The following is a 6,322-nucleotide window of genomic DNA, read 5'->3' on the forward strand; positions in this document are numbered from 1 at the left end:
AAGACATTTACAATCCACTGCTGTACCACTAACGAAATAATGTAGGTGTTGCTATATGGTGCAAACTACACTGTACAAACACAGCACACTGTACAGTACATATGGAAACAATTTATTCAGTTTCTTTAAACACAGTTCATATAGTGGGGGCAACAGTTTTTAAAAGAAACAACAAAAATAAGAATTACAGAAATACACGTTCAAGGTTTGGACAATGGATGAATAGATGAAGATTCACTGTTATGACGTTGGCAATGTTGCTGAATCATAAAAACTATTACATTATATACAAATATATGCTTCACAATCATTAATGCTGTGCATATTTAGCAGAAGATTAATTTTTAAATATAGCTACAACCATGAAAACATCATTAACTTATTAACCTTTATAATGTGATTTGTTAAATAAGGCAGATACATTTGCAAAACCTTGGGTTCAGATTCTATCCCAGTTACTATCAGTGTTGAGCACACACACATTGCACTGTCCCTTTATTTCACTTCACCTCATAATTCTTTGAAGGAAGCATGCAGGCTAGACTCTACCTGTAACAGTGTGTTTTTGGTGTGTTAAAGAGAGCTCAAAACTACAAGTTTTACTTTTAAACATTGTGGATACCCTATGACAGGCTGGTGCAAATATAATTAAAAACTACACCCGTTTTTGTGTCCTTAATTGATATTTTTATAACATTTTTGAATGAGTTCCATCTTTTTCTGGAACCACTTACTGTAACTTCAGAAAAAAATGGTGTAAAATCCTACACTGGCAACATCAAGCAAAATGCAGGGCTCCATTCCATCACAGGGCACGCTAATACCCATATTTCCTCACACAATGCTACATTATTTTTTTTTATTTTTTTTTTTTAGTTTATTTCCCCCAACCCAGGCATAGGGGATGCACAGTGTGTTTCTTCGTTCCAGTCCCAAGGCCTAATAAATGGGGAGGGTTACGTCAGGAAGGGCATCCAGTGTAAAATTTTGCCTGATCAACATGCGGACAACAAGACAGATTTCCATACCGGATCGGATGAGCCCTGGGTTAACAGCGACCGCCACCAGTACTGTTAGCCAACAGGGTGCTGGTGGAAATTGGGCTACTGTTGGCTGAAAAAGGTGGGGGGGGGGAGCGAGAGAAATGTATCCGGAGGAAGATAAAGAAAGTGGAACTGAGGGTAGAAAATTTGGATGTTGGCAGTATGACTGGTAAAGGGAGAGAGTTAGCCGATATGATGGAGAGAAGGATGGTTGATATATTGTGCATGTACAGTGCATCCGAAAAGTATTCACAGTGCATCACTTTTTCCACATTTGGTTATGTTACAGCCTTATTCCAAAATGGATTAAATTCATTTTTTTCCTCAGAATTCTACACACAACACCCCATAATGACAACGTGAAAAAGTTTACTTGAGGTTTTTGCAAATTTATTAAAAATAAAAAAATTGAGAAAAAACACATGTACATAAGTATTCACAGCCTTTGCCATGAAGCTCAAAATTGAGCTCAGGTGCATCCTGTTTCCCCAATCATCCTTGAGATGTTTCTGCAGCTTAATTGGAGTCCACCTGTGGTAAATTCAGTTGATTGGACATAATTTGGAAAGGCACACACTTGTCTATATAAGGTCCCACAGTTGACAGTTCATGTCAGAGCACAAACCAAGCATGAAGTCAAAGGAATTGTCTGTAGACCTCCGAGACAGGATTGTCTCGAGGCACAAATCTGGGGAAGGTTACAGAAAACTTTCTGTTGCTTTGAAGGTCCCAATGAGCACAGTGGCCTCCATCATCCATAAGTGGAAGAAGTTTGAAACCACCAGGACTCTTCCTAGAGCTGGCCGGCCATCTAAACTGAGCGATCGGGGGAGAGGAGCCTTAGTCAGGGAGGTGACCAAGAACCCGATGGCGTCACGTTTGCAGGAAACCAGGCACCGCTCATCACCAGGCCAATACCACCTTTACAGTGAAGCATAGTGGTGGAAGCTTCATGCTGTGAAGATGTTGTTCAGCAGCAGGAACTGGGAGACTAGTCAGGATAATGGGAAAGATGACTGCAGCAATGTACAGAGACATCCTGGATGAAAACCTGCTCCAGAGCGCTCTTGACCTCAGACTGGGGCGATGGTTCATCTTTCAGCAGGACAACGACCCAAAGCACACAGCCAAGATATCAAACTCTGTGAATGTCCTTGAGTGGCCCAGCCAGAGCCCAGACTTGAATCCGATTGAACATCTCTGGAGAGATCTTAAAATGGCTGTGCACCGATGCTTCCCATCCAACCTGATGGAGCTTGAGAGGTGCTGCAAAGAGGAATGGGTGAAACTGGCCAAGGATAGGTGTGCCAAGCGTGTGGCATGATATTCAAAAAGACTTGAGGCTGTAATTGCTGCCAAAGGTGCATCGACAAAGTATTGAGCAAAGGCTGTGAATACTTATGTACATGTGATTTCTCAGTTTTTTTATTTTTAATAAATTTGCAAAAATCTCAAGTAAACTTTGTTCACATTGTCATTATGGGGTGTTGTGTGTAGAATTCTGAGGGAAAAAATGAATTTAATCCATTTTGGAATAAGGTGTAACATAACAAAATTTGGAAAAAGTGATGCGCTGTGAATACTTTCCGGATGCACTGTAAGAGACTAAATGGAAGGGAAGTAAGGCCAGGCGAATCGGAGGTGGATTCAAATTGTTCTATCATGGTGTGGGTAGGAGGAGAAATGGGGTAGGAGTTATTCTGAAAGAACAGTATGTCAAGAGTGTTTTGGAGGTGACAAGAGTGTCAAGACAGGGTAATGATTATGAAGCTGGAAATTGGAGGTGTGATAATGAATGTTGTTGGTTCATATGCCCAGCAAGTTGAGTGTGCAATGGAAGAGAAAGATGATTTCTGGAGTGAGTTGGATAAAGTGATGAACAGTTTTCCCAAGGAACAGAAAGTGGTGCTTGCAGCGGATTTCAATGGACATGTGGGTGAAGGGAACAGAAGAGTCGAGGAAGTGATGGGTAGGCAGGGTATCAAGGAGAGGTATGAAGAAGGTCAGATGATTGTGGATTTTACGAAAAGGATGGGGATGGCTATGGTGAATACGTATTTTAAGAAGAGGGAGGAACACAGGATACAAGAGTTGAGGAAAATGGACACAGGTAGATTATATCCTATGCAGAAGAGTCAATCTGAAGCAGATTGAAGACTGCAAAGTGGTGGCAGGGGAAAATGTAGTTAGACAGCATAGGATGGTGGTCTATACCATGATGTTGGAGATCAAAAAGAGGAGGAGAGTGATGGCAGAGCCAAGGATCAAATGGTGGAAGTTGAAAAAGGAAGACTGCAAGGTTGAGTTTAGGGAGGAGGTGAAACAGGCACTGGCGGCAGTGAAGAGTTACCAGACAGCTGGACAACTACAGCAGATGTTGTAAGGGTGACAGCAAGAAGTGTGCTTGATCTGACATCTGGACAGAGGAAGGAGGAAAAGGAAACCTGGTGGTGGAATGGGGAGGTACAGGAGAGTGTACAGAGGAAGAGGATGGCAAAGAAGAAGTGGAATAGTTATGGAAATGCTTAAAGTAGACAAGAGTACAAGGGGATAAGGTGAAGAGAGAGGTAGCGAAGGCTAAAGAAAAGGCGTATGATGAGTTGTATGAGAAGTTAGAGACTAAGGAGGGATAAAAGGACCTGTACTGATTAGCTAGACAGAGGAATCAAGCTGGGAAAGATGTGCAGCAGGTTAGGGGATAAAGAAGGAAACATACTCACAAGCGAGAAGAGTGTGTTGAGCAGATGGAAAAGTACTTTGAGAGGCTGATAAATGAAGAGAATGAGTGAAAGAGAGAGAGAGAGAGGGTTGGATGATGTGGAGATAGTCAATCAGGAAGTGCAACAGATTAGCAAGGAGGAAGTAAGGACAGCTATGAAGAGAATGAAGAATGAAGTGGGGCCGTTGGTCCAGAAGACATACCTGTGGAAGCAGGGAGGTGCTTAGGAATGATGGCAGTAGAGTTTTTAACCAGATTGTTTAATGGAATCTTGGAAAGTGAGAGGATGCCTGAGGAGTGGAGAAGAAATGTACTGGTGTCAATTTTTAAAATAAAGGGGATGTGCAGAGCTGTAGTAACTACATGGGGAAAAAACTGATGGGCCATAGCATGAAGTTATGGAAGAGAGTAGTGAAAGCTAGAGTAAGAAGGGAGGTGATGATTAGTGAGCAGCAGTATGGTTTCATGCCAAGAAAGAGCACCACAGAATAAATATTTGGTCTGAGGGTGTTGAAAGAGAAGTATAGAGAAGGTCAGAAGGAGTTGCAATGTATTTTTGTGGACCTGACAGGGTGTCTAGGGAGGAGATGTGGTATCGTATTAGGACATTGTGAGGAACACAGAAGTACATAAGAGTTGTACAGGATATGTACGAGGAAGTGTAACAGTGGTGAGGTCTGCGGTAGGAGGGGCAGTTGCATTCAACATGGAGGTGGGATTACATCAGGGATCGGCTCCAAGTCCTTCCTTATTTGCAATGGTGAAGAACATGCTGACAGATGAGATTAGACAAGAGACAAGATTGCGTTGGTTTGGACATGTGCAGAGGAGAGATGCTGGGTATACTGGGAAAAGGATGTTAAAGGTAGAGCTGCCAGGAAAGAGGACAAAAGGAAGGCCTAACAGAAGGTTTATGGATGTGGTTGTGAGAGGACATGCAGGTGGTAGGCGTGACAGAGCAAGATGTAGAGTACAGGAAGATATGGAACAAGATGATCTGGTGTGGCGCCCCCTAATGGGAGCTGCCAAAAAAATATTTTTTTCCCCATAAACGACCATTATCAATAACACAGTGTGTAAACCAGGTGCTAATAGCCCTCATTTAGTCTGCTTATCAATTTCCATGTCTGAATAATTTGCAATGCAATCTTTACTTTGTTTTCATTAAATTTTAAAGCATTACACTCCATCATCAACTTTCATAGAGATTAAGGTCAGGAAAATCCGGGTTATGGGGAAAATTAGAAAACACTCACTCACTTCACAGTAACATAGTAACATGCTTAGTCGTTTAGCACCAGTTTAGCAACTCGAGCGAAAAATCTTACCACTGAATAGCCTTTTCGATTGTATTTAATACAGTCCCATCAATATATTTAATATTTTTACTGTGCAGTGAGATTCTGCCTAAATATTTTGACAAATAATATTATCACCAATGTAAACACACAAATGGTGATTGGGCACTTACAATATCTGGCATGGTATTGCCAAAAAGATCCTCAAGGGAAGAGAGATACACTGGGATTAGCCAGTAAGTTTCTGAATATGTCATCCTGTCAGAGTTACACAATGAGTTCTCTTTAGTTTTATTATTTGTTTATTCAATTATAATTCCACTGACATCCCACTGCTGCTGTTTTTTGGGAGGTACAGAGACCATTTTAATCCTCAGGACACTGAATGTTGTTGATCATACTATGCCTGGGCTTTAAACTGCATGGCATTATGACAGATTATAAAATCATTTTGTGCTATAAAAAGTAACTGCACTTTGCCTGAAAAGACATTGCAAAAAGATCATTTTGGGCAACCTTGTATTTGGAATCTTTTGGTATTGACAAATTTAGCAAACTCCCTCGTACTCGGCAGGATTGTAAGGACACCTGGATCTGCAAGAGGCTGATTTGGCCTGGTTTTCTTAACAAGAATATGGCGACTCCTGATCCTGGAAGTGATTCCACTCAGCAGTCACAAATGACTTAAAGATGAGGTTTAAAGCTTCCTTAAGGTTAGTGGCCGCTTAAGTGTTACACTGGGAGACAGATTGGGCACATGCTGAACTGGAAAATTTAGAAAAGATTAAGAGAATAAGAGTGAGAAGTGAGTAATTGGGTGTAACTTTAAGTTGAGCAAGTGGACAAGCCAGTTCACAATATTTTGTTAATTTATACATTATTATTTATTTTAAACTTTTGTTGCACTCCGTGTTCAAACCTTGTGTGTTACTGAAAATGGTTACTTTTTTTTAGGTTTGAGCTCCTGGATGTTATTCTGGGTGACAAGGGATGCCAGAGGGACCCCTAGCTATCAAATAGAATAACTAAATATTTTGCAGAAACCAGATGTCTTAATTATTTTAATTAAGGTTTTCAAGCTACAAAATGTCATAACTTGTTGCCGGGATATTGTAATTGTTTCCAGATTGCATTAAATTATCTTTACAGTTCACTTCACTGTCAAGTAACTCATCTTCAGCAAGAAAGGTCTGCAGAAATCACTGAATCAAATAACAAATCTCTGATGAATAGAAGAAATGCATAATTGTTTCCCCAAATAT

This window comes from Polypterus senegalus, chromosome 16 (assembly GCF_016835505.1).
Source record: "Polypterus senegalus isolate Bchr_013 chromosome 16, ASM1683550v1, whole genome shotgun sequence".
NCBI classification, from domain to species: Eukaryota; Metazoa; Chordata; class Cladistia; order Polypteriformes; family Polypteridae; genus Polypterus; species Polypterus senegalus.